Genomic DNA, 19407 nt, shown 5'->3' with positions numbered 1-19407 from the left:
GTACGTACATAAAAAGCCAATGATAGCGTTATTGACTGAAGGCTAAACTTCGTTACGCGTGTTTGACCGCGCCCCTTAATGAACCTAATATGTCAATCATTCGGAACTTTGACCAATCAGCAGTCAGGATTTCCTGATGTCGGATTTTTTTTTTCTTTTTCTTTTCCGAGTACTTTGTGTGACAAAACTTAGTGAGTGTTGTGGCAAGCTAACAGTAGGGCATTGTGAATAAGAGCATGAAAATAAAATGAATCGCTTTTATCAGATTTGCAGAATTAAGAATTACGATTCGTCTTTATGGCCCCATTATCGACTTAATATTCCAATTAGTGGGAGGCAAGTTTGCGGTATATAGTGCGGACGCTAGGCGGACGAAAAAGTGTTCGATATAATGAATATTTATTTAATAAGGCTAGAATAAACTTTTATCTATTTTATGCTGTTTTGACGTTCTAAGAATTAAGACGGTCAGTAAAAATGTTCATAAAATAAAAATGCTGGAACAAGTTAAAAGTGATCAATTGATTATGATAATTTTATAAGGATGGCGGCGTTTCTTGGGACCATTGCAATTGAATTTGAAGCCTGATAAAAATATATTGGCAGTAGAATGTTAGTAAGGACGAGTTAACGGCGGCACTGAATTGTAATTTTGCATTAATATTACAATAAAATGGAAATTTTGCTGTTAAACGGACAAAAAAGGAGAAATTGAATGGGTCAAAATTCCTAATAAATATATGGTGATAATCTGATGGTAATATTCTTTCCTGCTTTGTTAACACAACGTTCTTATTAAATGCACATTTCTTTGTTGTTAAATTTTGTTGTTCCTATCTTTATCATTTGTTTTATTTATTTTTTTATATTTTAGTTAAAGTGGAACAAGAATTTAATGACATATTATGATTATTGTGATGATTATTATTAATATTTGTTTGCACATTTTTCTTTGTATTGATGAACCATCTTATGGTTCTGTTGCTAGGCAATATCTTCAAAAACAAACAAACAGATCAGCTAAAATGGCTACCTAGATTTACCTTGGAGACGGACCAGTGTCAAGTTTAGAATCAGCTATAACCTAGAAAACGATTAATCTGGAGATAGATCATTCTGGAGGCAAATCAAACTGCGAGCAGATTATTCTCCAGGAGAGCAGATCAAAATCTAGAGAAAAGCAAATGATGACGTCAGTTTCAGTTTGGCCAGAGACAGGTCACCCTGGTATTGGACAGATCAGCATGGAGACGGATCAGTCACGACTGACCGATTAGACTGGAGACGGATCAACCTGGACCAGATCAATTCAGGGAATGATCAGCCTAGACAGATTACTTAATTATCCTTATTCATACAGACGTCGGACAGGATTAAGTGTTAGTACCGAAGACACTGAAGCATCTGCTGTTAGAGGTAAATACAATTGTATATACTCACGAGGCTGAGAGGGTCATCTTAGAAAGTTAAAGTTATTGTAGTCTATGATGAGAATGAAAAATGCCCAATCATGTTCAAATATATATGCTCACCCCCCCCCCCCTTTCTCTTCCTTGAAACCCAGTACATATATACGTCTCCACTAACTAGTTTAGTAGCTTATCATGTTACATTTGCGCATAGCTGTAGAGGGGTCCCGTCAGTGAAGTATACGGTACTTTGTGGTTCAAGAATGATTATTGGGCGGTTGTAAAGCCTAGGCGCCATTTCTGATATGTATAGGTCCGACAATGTATTTTATTGTTGTGACTGCATAGTAATTCGATAATATTGAATGATTAGCCTACAACAGATCGAACTGATTCAGGTTACAGGTACCCTAACAACAATGAACGAGTTATGTGGGGAATGTCTGGTCGATAGCCTAGTGTTAACACGACACGTGCTTGCATTGTCCCCTCCATAGCAGTAGCCCCCAACAGATCGAAAGTTATGATCGATAGAACACGAATTGTACAAAATCTATAACATTGAGCTGAACGTGTACACCCCTATCGCTACAACCGTGGTACAAATGGGATAAGCCCGCTCACAATTAACGTAGCGTACAAATGCGTGATGGTGACAAGGTTTACTAATAAAAGAATGGAAATCGAACGGCACTCAATAGGGAACATAACTTAATGGCAGCTATAGGCCTAGCTGTATAGAAATAGGAGTACCGCATAGAGTCGAAGTATCGTAGACCGACAAAGGCGGTTCCCCTTGTTCACCACCTTACCCCCCTCCCCTCAATCCCCTCCTTCAGCCCCGCACTTATCAGGTAGGATACTCGCTGCTATACTTCATTATATACGTATAGAGTGGAGTTGCCCTTATGCTCAGTACTTGAATTTCAACAGAAAAGCAGAAAGCTAGAGAACAATGAAGCGGGAAATTTCTTGCAAATATATCATAGGAATTGAAAAAAGTATTGATAATTTATATCGAGAGGAGTTGTCTTACTTGTCCTGCATTTCACATTTTGTCCATTTTTTCTCTCCTTCTTTGGCCACATGCTGTTTTAAAGAAGCAAATGTTCTTTGCAAACTACACTCTAAATAATGAAGGTAATTCTCATGTAGGAACCTCTTCCCCTTTACGAAAATCAACCAATTCTGTTTTATCTAGATTTATAAAATAGTCTCCAACGGTGTAACTTTCGATACGCTATTTCAGCATTAAGCAGTTTGAATATATGAAGTAATTGTACTAAATTGTATTGTTACCTATTTTTCAGCATTTGCTCGTTTATATGTTATGTTTGACAGAACCTGACTCTATTTGATGCTGAAGCTTTCTGTTATACTTACTTCTTCTGGTCGTCGTGTAACAGGTTTGTGCGGAAAACTGCAAGGCCAACGACGAGGAAAATAATGTGGTGGCGCTCTTAAAAAATGATAAGTTCCGCACATCCCGCGTCAAACCCCTACACGGAACGGTCTAATGCATATTGCTGGGAATGACGTTGGGATATGGATTTTGCCTTCGTTTAACCATAGATCACTCACCAACATAGGCGTAGGAGGAGGGGGGGGGGGTGGGGGCGGGGGTGATGCAGCCCCCAACCAAATATTTTTGTGACGTAACATCGTTAAGATCACACGGTTACAGTCTTGATATAAGGGGTGTGGGGTTGAGGGTGGTTCAAGTTGGTTGTTTTTTTTTGCCCATGCTCTATTCGGATGACTTATTGAAAATGTATCCTTTAACCATGGAATTACAACCACTTGAGTCCAAACACTTTCCACACTTTCCGCTTGTATAGTTTCGCCAGATACATTTATGAAGCTCTATAATTTAACACCGGCTATCTTTTACACGATGCAGGTAAAGGGATTCTATCAACAAACGTTTGACTAACTCGCGACGGATTCATTCCTAAAATTATCCCAGCAATTAAACGGAAAATTACAGTAAGCTAGTGTGAGGACAGGCTACTTCTCTGTTGAAAGTTCATAGGCATAACTGAAATAACTCGGAATTATATAAATATCATTGACAAATTGCAAAATAAAATAATTCTCAAATAGATGCAGAATGCGCCTAAAGGTCCTTTGTGAATGTAATATTAGATCTTGATTGGAGTACGCAAAATGACATTCATGAACCATTTGATGGATGCGATCGAAGTACCTGAGCATCATGGAAAGTTGAAATCATTACTCGGATACTTTCATTGTAGCATGAATGACTCTGATCCTTCCGATTCAAGATCGGAGATGGTCCTCGACCGTCGTGTGCTCTGCAGTAGTCGCTAGCCTTTGCATGTTTTCGTCATGCCTGGTAGTATAGCTGGTTAGCGTAAGATCAATAAGAACCTTTGCCGATTTGGGGAGGGGTAAGGGGCGGGCGGGGGGGGGGGGGGGTGGAGGGAATAGGGGTTTTGTCTGCTGAAAGGACTAGATCGATGAGGAGGGCTAAGAGTCACTGAATATGTGCACGCATCAATTGCCGTTTGATACGCTAACGTATCCTACAAATGACAGTCACGGACGAATTTGGTTCCGAAATTGTTTCAAAGCATTTTGGAAATGTGCATGGCTGGTTTCGTAAGGATAATGTCAATGAAGAACTTTTTTATCACGATAACCACTCATACACACATAATTATGTCCTGCAATGAGGAAATGTAAATTTACTAATATGTACAGTAAGTTGTTATAATCACTACACTTAGGTTAGTTGTAGCATTTCTATAGACATTTTACTAGGATACAGTAAATCTACAGAAACATTTCCCTAACAATTCATTATCGTTAACTGCCAGTTAATGTTCAGTGTAGGTGTAACTGCCGTAGCGGCACCCTGTCAGCGTGAAAGTCATTAATAAGGAAACATTATCGGACGCCATGGAACCCTTCTCCATGCCCCCCCCCCACCTCCTGCTGCACCGGTTACTATACAATGGACTAGTTTCATTATATCTTGCAAACTTAGAAAGCCAAAATTACCATGGGCCAGGGTAGTGGCGACGGGCGGAGATGGTATGTTAAAAGGATTTTAGAGTCCGTAAGAATCACAAATTTGCTAACTTAACTGGTTCATTTTCTCAAGTTTTAATCGTTTGAAACTAGAAGACCTGTTTTAGGACATGAAATGAATATTCATATGTAAGAATGGCCATTCTTTGAATATTTTTGTTTTTCGCCACATCATGCTAGCATGTTGACTACATGTAACATTTAGATTATTTTCACACACATCAAATGTCAATATAAAACCCTAAACCAATGTGTCTACGTTTCTCCTACGTATTTTATTACTTCACGCATCGATAATGGAAACGCGCTTGTCTATGGTCTACCACAGAATCAAATCGCCCCACTTCGACGCTTTCAAAATACTGCTGCACGGATTGTTACATTATCTAAAAAGTCTTGTCACATCAAACTTATTCTTAAAGGGTTACATTGGCTTCCGGTCTCTTACCGAATTATTTACAAGCTCCCTGTTAATAACCTACAAATCGTTGACTGGTTTGGGTCCCTCTTATATCTCTGACATGCTCCACTGAGACATACACTCCGATACGTCTTCCCTCCAGTAACATGCATTTACTACAAGAACATCGGCCTAAACATGCATGGGGTGACAGATCGTTCGAAGTAGCTGTGCCTCGCCTCTGGAATGGATTACCACTAGAACTCAGATGTTGTGCTTCCCTCACTTCGACCAAAAATCTTCTGAAAACTCATCTTATGCGTCAAGCATTCATCAATGTTAACCAATCATTCTTCTTGTTCATTCGTTTTTGTTTTCTTTTCTCTCCTTGAGCACCCTTCCGGGTGGATATGCAGGCGTTATAAATCATTTCATTATTATTATAATTATAATTATTATTATAATTATTAATATTATTATTATTATTATTATTAGTAGTAGTAGTAGTATTAATATTATTATTATTATTATGATATTATTATTATGATATTATTTAGCTTGACCAGATATGTCAATGAATTGTCCAATCCAATAGTACTATGTGTGAAGAAACATTAGATTGTAGTAAATTTAAGCCTTTACAATATGCCTAATTGTATGTTTTTGAAATTTTGTCAAAATTCATTCAAATTGCAAATCCTTAGATATATGATCGACCAATGTCAAGTCACTGTTATCACCTTTAACCCATGAATGGTAAAATGCAGCGTCAGTCTGCAAAGTGAGTAATTATCAAAAAAGTCCACCTTTTCTGTGGGTGGTGTTACAAGCTAGTCGTAGCAATGGGGTGGGGCAGTGTGGGAACCTACCTGCACTTTTTCAAGAAACATTAACTTGATACTTGGGAAATCAAAGGCGCAATTTGGAGGATATAGTGGACGTTTTGAGATAAAAAGAGTCGCAATATCGAGCAAAATGTCGAGAGAGAGAAACACATATATATATCCATATAGTTTCTAGGGAAAACAAAATCGAGTTGGAAGGAGAAAGTTAACTGAGCTTGAACTAAAATAGCCAAAGTTTTGTAATAAGTATGCTCCAAACTTCGATATAAAAGTCAATAGGTCGATCTTTTGTATCGAAATTTTGACTTTTTATGTGAAGAAAATAAGAAACTCCAAACTGACAGCCGGTTTCTGCTAGCAGGTATGTGCTAGCATTATTTACGTCTGAATAGTATCATTTTGATATTATAAAAAAGATGTGACGGATAAAATCTACATGAAATTTACGTCTAATACGTATAGAGGGTTAGACATAAATTGTATAGCTCAGTGTCAATAGGAGTACTTCTACAATGAACTTCTTTTACAAACACGATCCTACCAATTTATTCATTAGTCTATATATCATTCCATCTATTTAAAGTGACGTTTCAATGTTATTAAATCTTATCATGGAAGTTAAAAAGTAATTCATTTTACAGAGCACACCGTTCCCTCCTCCAAACCCAGTGTCATTGGGAAAGCATGCACTTGTAAACGGGCTACAATCGATATTAAGACCCCCCCACCCACCCCACCCTCCTCCTCTCCACACGAACTTGTCCTTGCATAACTTCAGTCCAAGTCAACTCTCTGCAAAGAAACCATCATTCACCTCAAGAATACGTCGAGTTGATTTAAGATTTGCCAAAATATCTTTAAAAACATACAAACTGCTTTTTTTAATACCTTTATTTGTGGGTTACAAATCTTTTTCAAGCGGCACTATACTAGCTGAAAATTCAAAACAAAAAGTTGTGAATTTCCAAACAAGTGGATCGTCCTATTATAAGCAATCCGTGACAAAACGATAAATAGTGAAACACTGATTCAGTCTATAAGTCATATCATCATGGATGGAAAACTATAAATTAGAAAATGTTTTATTTCTTCTTATTGTGTATGACGTTCGTGGTAAAATATATATACATACATTTGACAATTATGATCTTGTCTACTTCAGTCCTTTAGACATTATTGTCATGGTACAGCTAGGCTGTCTGATACTGTGCAGATACACCCCACCCCCCGCCCCACCCCACAGTCATTTATATCATGTTGTCGGTTTAACTTTCACAGAATTAAACAATATATAACATTGAAAAACTTATAATTATATGTTATAGATACTTAAATTTGTGATGTGCAAGTCTTTTATTCTGTAACAAACAGCAGTGTTATTATTTTTCGAGGGTTGCAGGGGGAAACCTGTTGCTGTTAGCTGAACCCCATCGCAGAATCCCATAATCCACCAGTGATGGGCATACACACACATAGAAATAAGTTAACACCTATGCAGTCTAAATTCTTAAATCCCGACTGATTTAGGTAAAGGAGCATGAACCTTCATGGAGGTTTTACTTTATACATTTCTAGCAAGATATCGAAATAATAAGTTTCACATTTTTCGGCAAAATGGTAAACGTTTACTTTACTTTCAGTAGTTTATCAATTTATTGCAAATTCACATAGGCATATCTGCTATAACTGATCAATTTTAACGTTTGATGATAGTTCTTAGCATTTCAACGGCACCTCGGTCCACAATGTGGTATATATATGCAGTTCGATATTCTTTGATACTAAACTCTCGCAACACTGTTTGATAGCTTGACAAGCCAGGTTCCATGTCAAGCAAGGAAGTAAACAGTCACAAGTTTTGAAATTTTCTGACTTGCTTTTTTACACATGAGTCGCACTAATATGTTAAAATGTTTGGGATCAGTATTATAACCGCTATTACTAATTTTTATGGATTTTGATGTCAGCTATAATCATTGTATAGTAACCGGTACGTTATAAGGATCATTTAATAACAGGTATGTATTCCGGTATGTATTCCCCAGGTATGTATACAGGTATGTATACCCCACCATAACGTATACGTTATGGTGGGGACGTTGTGGTCAAGTGGTTAATGCAGTGGACTTGTGATCTATATCTAAGGATCACAGGTTCTAGCCTGGCCAGATCATTGCGTTGTGTCCTTGGGCAAGGCACTTTATCTCCATTGCCTCTCTTCACCCAGGTGTATAAATGTTAGGGACTTGTGAGGTAACTTGTAAATACAGTTGCGTGCGCCGGTTTGTGGCTGCACCCTATGGGGACACGTGGTTGTGGTGCACTGTGGTGCCCCAGGAGAAAATGATTGAATTGTGTACACTTTGGTGTGCAGGTGTGACACATTACTAATGACCAGGGCTAAGTTGTACACGCTATGGTACACTCTTTGGGGTTTGATTAGCGTTCTAAATGTTGAAAATAATAATAATAATAATAATATGTTAACCATATACATGGAAATCATTTCATGTCACATATGAATTCCGGTTTAGTCGATCCAGTAACATGTACGTTAACCATACTGGTATAAGGACCGTTTTACGCCAGTAACTTATATGCTTATATATGTTCAGGTATAGGCGATCCACTAAGTTATGTGCTTATACCATCTATAGGGATCATTTAATTTCAGGACATATATTAAGGTAAGGTGATCCAGTTACCTACATGTTAACCATATATAAGGATCATTTAATGGCAGGTACGGTAAGGTGATCCAGATACCTACACGTTAGCCATATATAAGGATCATTTTATGCCAGGTATATTATGTCATATAGCAGATCCAGCAACCTACATACGTCAATGCGTTAATAATGACTACACCGCACTGTACACAGAACGATTCGTATATCGTACAATCATATAGTTCTGAAGTTATTTTATTAATGCATTATGCAAGTGAACCATTGGATTGTATAATACTTCTTTTTTATAATCTCTTTTCTTCTCTAGATTGATTTTAAACCAGACGCATTCACTCCGCGACATGACAGAGCAACAATACATATCGAGTGCGTCATAGTTTGAGGGGGTTTGTTCTTCCTGCAGACTATAATTAATAAATAATCACTTCGTAACATCTCGAGAAGCGACTATTGTACAACGATTGGATAAATACTGATAACAAGAGACACTCGCATCGGAAATGCAGCGAGCATACGGCAACGCTTGATTCGACTCGACATGCAGGCCGCGAAAGTTGATGACGTCTGTCTAATCTGCATTTTGAACTTGGCCGAAAACAATCAGAATCCAATCTTGGCATATCGTCTTGTTTCGAGGTGTCCTTTCAGCCATGTAATCATCAATTCATGTTTATATTAGCCGTAGTCAACCAGATTATCGACGGTGTAATCAGAAACTTAGCGAACGGCGTTCCATCAAATCATAATGAGAAGCTAAGTCCGCTGGTGGCTTTTTTGTAATACCCCTATTCATATTCAGTTTGTCACTTCAGTCGCAATACAAACACCGCGCTTTTGTGAGTCTGAAGTAGGCCTTGGTAGGATACCTCATCGAAAACTAAACAAACATGGTATTTGTAAAATTTTTGGTTTCAAAAAGAAAAATTGCCCCGCGGCTGCATACAAATCTGTCAGTGAAATATATCACTTAGAATCCACTTAAAAAAGAAACTTTTTTACAGTGGCAAAATGGGGCTTGAAGAGCTCGACAATGGCAGGCGGGGACAATAGCGATACCTACTAGTGCGTGGTTGCCGCGAGCCAACAGGACACTGCTTGGGTAACGTAGCAGATTTTTGGTTGGGGTATCAGCTGGCTTGCTGCCTCGGGGGTTGACAAGTCGTGACAAATGGGTGAACTGAAAATGGGTCTAGGACCGGGGTGGACGTAGGGTCAATGGCCCCGGATGGCACCACGGTCAGTCAACTTGTTGGCTGGTAGACAGGAAGTCTTCAAAATTCATAGCCTTATGTTCCGGGGGAAGAGAGCGAAACTTGGGAGCTAATTGGGAAGTGAATACCGCGATGGTTATATGAAGACATCGAGAGTAATGTAATGGCCCGCGGCGGGTTGCTCTACCCGCTAGTAGAGAGAGAGGTACAGTAATAGTGAAGTGATGTATCCTTAGGGAAACGCCTTGCGTCATGTTGCGCCCAATCCTGACATTTGCTAAACACCGAAAATTCTTTGACGTTTCCAAGACATGGGGAATTTCACGAGTTTGGGAGCAAAGGAAGGTGTCGGGTTACGTAGACTTACCACTTTCCCTCGTGAGGTAGATAAAACCTACTGGGTGGCAAAATGTTGACACAAAGGACATGTTTCATATGTCAATACTGATAATATTAGATATGAATTACAGGAGATATAGGCAACGTGTCACCACTGTGTGTAGGCTGCCATGCATAGTTACCGATGCTGTTGTGCAGCGGTAGCAGCCATACACCCCATGTAAATGGGATACATCGCTGCGAAGTAACCCGATATGGCATACGTTGAGAACAATCTATTTGGCGGTAATCAGATTTTGATATTAAAATATTGGATCAGAACCTGCTGTATAACACTGGTAAGCAGCAGGTCGATCATATATAGGAACTTATGTTAATCATGACTTGTGTTATTGAAAGGCGCACAGCGTTGTTTTATATGAAAATGCATATAATAAGTGTTGTCGAAATCGGTACAATCTTTGAGATATTCCTTGTGGACAGAGGTCCGATGATCGACAGTGTTGGATAAATTATATGTTTCTCCGCCCGGAGGCTAAATACCGTCTAATCCGACCAAGTCCTTCTGTCAATCTGTTTGTTTGTTTGTAAATTTTCTTTTCTTGTATACGTGTTGTTTTCTGCTTCTTTGTAAGGTCTAGGTCCGTCCGAACAGTATCGCTAGGTTTTATCATTAGCATATATACGGTATCTTTTATTTCGTTATAACACCTTTTTGTGTTAAAAGTGGTATTTTCCAATACTAAAATGGAATAAATTTTTATGTCACTAAAGTTTTAGGTCTCAAATTTCATATTGAATAGAAAATGCAAAAAAAAAATAATTCAAATGATAAAATTCAAAAGCAGTTCAAACAAACCATGTAGAGTAAAATATAAATATGGTACAGACAATATTATATTTACCTATACTTGAATGAAGGCATTAATATCTGTAATGAGATAAGTTCAAGGGACATGGACACTTTATTATTTTATTGGGGGGGGGGGGTGCCGGGTGGGAATAATAAGGGCCTTAGTTGCGTCCTGTTTAGCAATTTTCCAAACATTAGTTAATATGTATTATGAAATGTGAAATTCAGACACTAAAATCTTTGCAACAGATGAGTAACAATTGTAGAACTATTCCCGTAGCCAAGAATTCTGAGTTGAAGGGGCATCAGCAACTTAAGGAGAGGCACCAACATTTCAAGAAGGGCACTATAGACTCGTGTCATGTAACGTGTAAACTTTCGTACACATGACGTTAGCACACTAACTGTTTATTGCTTGACCGTCTGATACCCCCCTTCATTTAATATTAGACAGGGCATTTCAAGGGCCGACAAATTGAACCGCAAGTGCAAAACTCCGAACACACGCATTCCGTTTGTAACTAATTACAACCCCCTAATCAAATCCTTTACGAGCTGTAGCAAACAGGGATTTGCTTTATTCCAAGACGATCCGTTAGTTGGGGGGGGGGGGTACATTAGTCCGACAGGGGGGAGCACAGGACCCATGTGCTTCGGCGTGTACAAAGGTGATACATTATAATGTATGTACAACTTACCCCGGGGGTATGTCATCTGGATCCCTGCTCAAACAGACCCCGGATCTACAACCACAATATCATGGTGGTATACCGAAGACTGCTCATTTATACCACGTTTGCTAACATACAAGTGCATAGTCTAATTTTGGACGGCAAACAAAAAATCAATGAATATTTGTTTATAGTTTTTGCTTAATAGTTTCCCTATGTGTGTACTTTATGTTAGGGGAGGATGAGGAGGGGTGGGGAGGTGAGGGGTGGGAACGGGGTTGGGAGGGTTTGCCATATGATGTGGATATGAAATGCGGAATAGACAGGTATATAGGAAGAGGGAATTAGGGATAAATGTTTTATTGATTTCACTGCGTTTGTAGACAAAGTTATGATCTGTATTACATTTTGAGAATAAATATAACATTAGAAACCGAAAATATACAGAACTGATCTGTAATGTACTTCCAAACTCGTTTTATCAACAGTAACATTATTCGAATAGTGATAATTATTCCAATAAATTAAAACGCTTTAGTTCACCATATATGTCTACAAGTTCAATATATAATATGTAATCTTTCCGTGAACCACTCGAGGTGAATGCTGGTACAGTGAAGTCAACCCTAACATTAACCAACGCTCGTGAACTAGTTATTTTGATATGAATGTCTGCAACATTCCTTTGATATTTCGTCTGTTGCAAGTAACCAGTCGCTAAACATGTAGTAAGTGTCTGTAGCTACATGGGATAATGTCATTGACATTTACGTTAAATAAATAAATTTTGAGTGATTTTGACAAGACAATACCTACACAGGTAGCTGTTGAAGCGTGCCCTGAGGCACTCTCTGTGCATAATGGTTGTTGGCAGGCTATTTTGGCGGTATAAATACAACAATTAAAACACAAGATCACGTTTTACCACTAAATTTGTAAAAGCAACGGATTTCTAAGTAGTTAAAAGAAATACACACCAAATTCTGGTATGTAAGCTTGTATATACAAGAGTAAACCCGATTGTTGGAAGTTTAAAACCAGAAAATAACTATTCAGACATTGCCCGCTTGTTTAAAGGTCGACACTGGAAGCCTTGCCAAAGTTACCTGCATATGTGAGGTCACTAACCTACGGATGTCACTAATCGCCTTCGTGGTAAAATGTGAAAGGAGTTGTTTACTATACAGATATACTATTGGCATGGTTTTACTAGTCAACGCCGATGGTTGATACCACCTGACATAGGGACACTGGGACGCGAAAAGATACAATAAACAAGGTGAAAGGTCAAACCACTTTGCATAAAGCTTAAGATAATTGCCGCTTGGACTACTTCACGCCAGGAGAGACTCGATGTCCAAGAAGAGAGACGTTGATAGGCCAAGGGAAACGGAGTTTCATTTTATCATCTTACGAAGACGTTGGCTACAATCACTTCAGTAAAGTGAAACAACGCTATAGTAATTTGTAGCTTATTTTAGCGTTGAATTGCGGCATATCATATCATACTATCCATGTTCATAATACGCCGACCTTCTCATGTCGAAATTTGTGGGAGCCCTTAAATATTGGGGGCCCCGATGCCCTGATGGACCCGCCCTAAATCTGACTCTCGGCACTGGTTATTCTTTAGAACATGATCAGTTACCTCAGCCTGACAGCAAATACGAAATTGATATACAAACTCATGAGGTTTGTGACAAGAAAACAACAACAAAAGCAACTGATACACTACTTTGGTGCGACAATACTTTTTCATGGTATAAATTTAAGCCATAATTAAGGTCCCAAACTTCCACATGGATATCTTAGTTAGTTAAGGGGAAAATCCAATAACATGTGTGAATGTTTCAAGGCTTAATTTGCCAACAAATGTGCGGATGAAGCCATGGTTTTATAAAAATTGTGTATATAAGATTTTGGACTGAAGTTGTGAAAGTAATCACGTGATTAGGCTAAATTATAAGCTATAGCCTATGCAAGATTTTGAGTGAGATGCACAGGGTTTATAGTTATACATACCATTATTAATTTGAGTTGAAGATGAGATAATCAGGTGGAAGGTGCTATTAGAGTATATAATTCAATGATGAATCCAACATTTAAAGTTTAATCGAAAAGAATGTGAATTCGAAGATAAAGTACATCTTTCATTAAATATAATCAACTTTAAATAACATTTTCATGCAATTCGATTGAATATTTTCCTCATGAACTTTCAGCATTTTTATGAGATATCCCAACTTTTAAAATAGGCTATATTCAGCAAAGAAATGGATTGATATCGGGAAATTATTATTATTAATTACATTTTATTCGAATTATTATTTATTAATTGTTGTTTTACCCAAAATGGACGGACACTGAAGGAACACTACAATACATTTTTGAGAATGTCGAATAGAGGTGGTAGAGCAAGGGTGTGTGGGGGGGGGGGGTAGCTGGGCGACCTTATTATAGTTTGTGAGGGAGTGGAATTGTATTATTGTATCTAGATGCTTTATACCCATCTGCAATCACCATCTCAATCACTGGGAGCAGCTCCCCGTCTCAATCACCTCACATGAGCCCCGTCTCTGAGATTCCATATATCGCTTCTCCATGACTCTGTAAGAGACAGAGGAAGAGAGATAAAGTAGAAGAAGAGAGAACTATAAAATCACATGGCATTTAAAGATTTCCATATATACCTGTTGTCTCAGTTCGCCGCATTACTCCGTACCTAGTATATATATATACCTGTTCTTCAGGGTATGTACAAGTCGTAGCGAATATTCTATTATCTGTTTTGAACGCTACAAGGCAAAGTAAACTTTCGTCTTTCGGTAACCTACTTGAGCTAAACAGAGCATAGCTCTTTCAAGTGCAATTTCTCACGTTTATACGCTGTAATGGGATCTTGTTTGAAGAAAGAAGTTAAAATGCTTTTGTTGAACTTCAGTAAGAAAAGAACGACCCGGCATGGCGCAAAAGCCATTCTTGTTTTATTCTGTTCGGTTGTCATCCTTGGGGCATAGGCTACAGAAACAACACCCTTTGTTGTCCCATCCGCTCTTTTGAAATATAATTTTAGGGAGCTTGTTTTGTTATTTTATCGTATAAAACTTGTAAAGAGGTTCCAAGGGGGTAATATAGACTATCGCAGTATTCTGCAAGCGAATCCCCCGTCCTCTTTTTATAACTTACAAGTTTTCGAATCATGACGGGGGTCGATGCACGCAGGGTGATCGACACTGGATGGGTGCATCAGTAGAAGGAGAGTTCAAGAACGTGTGCATGCTTCGACATGCTGAAGAAGAAATAATAACATATGTCTTTTCTATATTTTTCAACGGACAAGATACAAATTTAAACATCTCCTTTACGGAACGTTTCACGCACAACATTCATTATGTTTTTGGGGGTTCTGTATAACATTGTAAATAACGTCCATCATTGTCTTTTACGTCTCTATAACAATTTTAGTATTTTTCGTTGTTGAGAAAGTACCCCTTATGCAGGTGTCCATACCAAAATGAATCGTTCCATTGACTTCCAGACTAAACACGTCACTTTCAAGGCCCGCCAAAGCATAGATAGAAGTTTTCAACTGGCATATCCTACCCACCACATGATAGTTGAGATCTTGGCCTGTCATGGCACTTGCAAATATCCATATCATGACCTTTCAGATTTTGAGCTAGAAGAGGAGCAAGTTTAGTATACTGAACACCAACCCTTCTGTATGCTCGCCCGGAGTAATATCAACATTTACCAAAGAATTTCTAAAATGGTTTATATCACCTTCAATCCTTCTTATTTTCACACCATCTGTACTTTAAATTATGCTCCTTCACATAAAGGCAGACACAACAATGATAGTAACTGATAATATGCTAAAACAAGCATTACATTAGGTCATTTTAGCTCTTTCCCCCCGACAATGGTGAACCTTTCGAGCGGATCATGTACATGCACCACTCTAAATGTTATACGGTAACTGAACAGGATGCTTACGCAATCAAAGTGGTTGTTGTATACAACTTAGTCAAGCAAACATATACTGCCATATCAAAACGACTACAGGTAGGATTTCATGGCGTATAAAATATCACATTTACAATGCGTCACTTATTTGAATAAAATATAGTATACTGGACTTTCTCCTCCTTCGTTGTTCTGTTATGGTTCTTGTGAGGAAGTAAAGCAGAAAATATCTTATGGTGTATAAGAGAAGATAATTAATCTAAGTGATAAAAATAAGGCCTAACGTGCACTAAATGGGTGAGATATCTGATGTCGTCATAGATTCGGTTTGAAAGAAGTAATCCACACATTTAACATATTGTTAAGCATGGATGACGTATATGATATAATAATAATAATAATTTATTCTTATATAGCGCTTTACATCAAAAGAATGATCTCAAAGCATTTTCACAGAAACTCATAAAATAATACAACTTAAAAAAATTACAGCTTAAAAATATTATACAGTCTAAAAATATTGCATCCTAAGAATTACAGAAATAAATAACTTAACAATAATTATTAAAAACAATTAAATTCAGAAATTAAAGGCAAAAGCAATAAAATATGACAGCATACAATAAAACTAAAATACTAAACTATTACAGCCGAAGAATTAGCAACAATAAGACTATCAAAACATAAATAGAAATTAAATTTCACTATAAAACAATCAAAAGATGGCAAGATGGTAACACAAACAATATGACTGGAGGTTTAAACAGAATAATACTTTCGAAAAAGGTGAGTTTTAAGGAGTGCCTTAAACACATTTAATGATGGAGCTGTCCTGATGTCATTGGGGAGTGCATTCCTTAGAAAAGGTGCAAAATAGGCAAAGGATCGTGCGCCAAAGCTTTTTTGGGCGAATATACCCGGCTCTAGTCGTATCTCCATAGAATGTCTGCACCTCTGTCGTGTGCGATTTGCAACCTGCAGGGGCTCTGGAAGAGCCTGCATGGCGACTGATCAGAGAGCCAAGATAGTGAGGGGCAGTGCCATTTATAATATTGTAAGTTATGACTAGAGACGTGAATTCGATCCTTGCGGAGACAGGTAACCAATGAAGGTCAATCAATATGGGTATGATGTGTTCGTGCCTCCTACTCCGTGTAACCATGCGTGCTGCCGAGTTTTGGATCAATTGAAGACGTGCCAGTTGCTGTTGCACAATTCCATATAGTAAACTATTACAATAATCAAGGTGCGATGTAACAAATGCATATGCTATAATTAAAGAAAACTGATTTAGAACATGAGTGCCAGTAATGTTTAAGGACCCCTTTGGAAATAAGCTTTTAGCTTAAAGGGTTATCCTTGGCATGTTATTTTCTTTTTGATGCATTTAAGTATATTTCCATCTTGTATTTTAAATGTTTCTCTATGCATTTTTTTTGTATGTAGATGAAGAATGATAATTTGCTGAATACAATCAAATCAAATGTTTCTATTGCCATTCCGGTTTTCAAAGATATTAACCTGTGAAGATGTTAAGTCTCTGGAATGCTGCTTTTAAGCTAAACTGATGATAACATCGGTTTCGCAGTGTAGGCCTTAATGATGATGTTAATCCATTGTTTTATAAGTTCTAATAACTCATTCAAAACATGTTATTTTAACTTCAGAATATCACTGGATGACATTCAACACCATTTGTCATTGACAAAGTTTGTGACACATTATAACATGTAATTTTAGGTCGTAAAGTCTAAAGTTTGCCCATGGAGTGTTGTGCTACACATAAGGAACTGACTTGATGGTAATTGTACTGGGTCAAGTCACTTTAACTGATAAACATGAGATTTTTAAAAGGGTCATGCCCCGCCCCCCCAAAAAAAATATTGCCATACAGTATATATAGAATATGTTTAGTCTATTCGACATCCCTGGAACTTTCCTGTTATACTATACCGTTGGATTGCGAAAGACCACCTCACTATATTCATACCGTATAAGGTATCGAGATGTACCACATCATTTATACCATCAGGTTCCCTCACCTCATTGTATCTAGAGTAACACATCATTTATATCATCAGGTTCCCTCACCTCATTGTATCTAGAGTAACACATTACTTATATCATCAGGTTCCCTCACCTCATTGTATCTAGAGTAACACATCAATATATCATCAGGTTCCCTCACCTCATTGTATCTAGAGTAACACATTACTTATATCATCAGGTTCCCTCACCTCATTGTATCTAGAGTACCACATTATTTATACCATCAGGTTCCCTCACCTCATTGTATCTAGAGTAACACATCATTTATATCATCAGGTTCCCTCACCTCATTGTATCTAGAGTACCACATTATTTATACCATCAGGTTCCCTCACCTCATTGTATCTAGAGTAACACATCATTTATATCATCAGGTTCCCTCACCTCATTGTATCTAGAGTACCACATCATTTATACCATCAGGTTCCCTCACCTCATTGTATCTAGAGTAACACATTACTTATATCATCAGGTTCCCTCACCTCATTGTATCTAGAGTACCACATCATTTATACCATCAGGTTCCCTCACCTCATTGTATCTAGAGTACCACATCATTTATACCATCAGGTTCCCTCACCTCATTGTATCTAGAGTAACACATTACTTATATCATCAGGATCCTGCACATCACTGTATCGTGAAGTACTACCACACTGTGCCGCCAGGTTCCCTCACTTCACTGTGTCGTGAATTACCACCTCATTATACCGTCAGGTTCCCTCAAAATCAGATTCAAGACCACGATTGGTGATATTGTCTGGTTTTGAAAAGGTCTTTTGCCTCATATACAGAAAGCAAATATAACAAGCATTTTTGTACGTAGCAAAGTTATAAAAGATATCCTGCAATTAACTATTCTCGTGATTGTAAATTGGTATGTAGAATATGACTTATGCCGTATCTTTTGATGAAGTTCATTTCCACCAAGTAATCACTGAAGCGTAGAGGATCCGTGGGCGTTTGAATAGAAACAACTTTATGCCTCATCGGAATCAATTTGTAGCGATTGGTGTTGATATCCAAAGTATTTACCAAACGGAATATACTAATTTGGCTCAGACGACCAACCGTGAAAGCCCCTATTATGTTAACATCTATTGAGCAGTCAATCACCCAGGTTTGCACTCTGCGGGGTACTTCAATCACCCACAGAAAAGCAGGTTGTGAAAGACACTGATGAAATGAAGAAGAAACAAGGTATGGTATATTACGATATGAACTATAGACAAACTATATCACCGGATGAACAACTGAATACTTGTAGTTAATGAATGTAGTCTGGCTGGCGACACTCGTCTATTATCAAATATGACCTATTTATAGAAATGAATATGAAAGGAAACCTAAACACCTTAGAATAATTTTGCCCGATTTATTAATGGCAAGGTTGGATCGAATTATATCATATAAGTTTGATTGTTCCTAATATCACCAAAAGAGAATAGTTTGCCGCACACATTTCCCTTCCTTCGGTCCGCCTGGCGTTCTATATGTCCTAGTCATACCCGATACGAACCCTATACCAACATACCACCCTCATACACCCATCAATACATCCACACAGTCATCATTTGGGCAATTTCTTTGAGGCATGTCTAAACCATCCTTGTCAAGCTTTGCTTTTGTTGTTAAACTCAAATAAGGAGTTTGGAATAAACGTGAACCCCAAAAATCAGGTGAAAGGTCACTTTAGGTCAGGTCGAGTCCAAAGATGAACGCCTGCTTGGTTTCCTCTCAGGGATTTGTAACGTGACGTGGTTGAGAGATGGAACCATCATCGTCGGTAAAATGAGGTGCAATCTTATATAATGATTAGCGGGTCAATGGTCTGTGACCGATACAAGAGGGTCAATGAGCGAAGTTCTCCCCTCCGCCTTAGGGTTGTACCGTAGTTGACCGTACGCGCCAGTTTTGTGT

Source organism: Apostichopus japonicus, chromosome 3 (genome assembly GCF_037975245.1).
Source record: "Apostichopus japonicus isolate 1M-3 chromosome 3, ASM3797524v1, whole genome shotgun sequence".
In the NCBI taxonomy this organism is placed as follows: Eukaryota; Metazoa; Echinodermata; class Holothuroidea; order Aspidochirotida; family Stichopodidae; genus Apostichopus; species Apostichopus japonicus.
Note: the sequence above shows the minus strand (reverse complement) of the source record.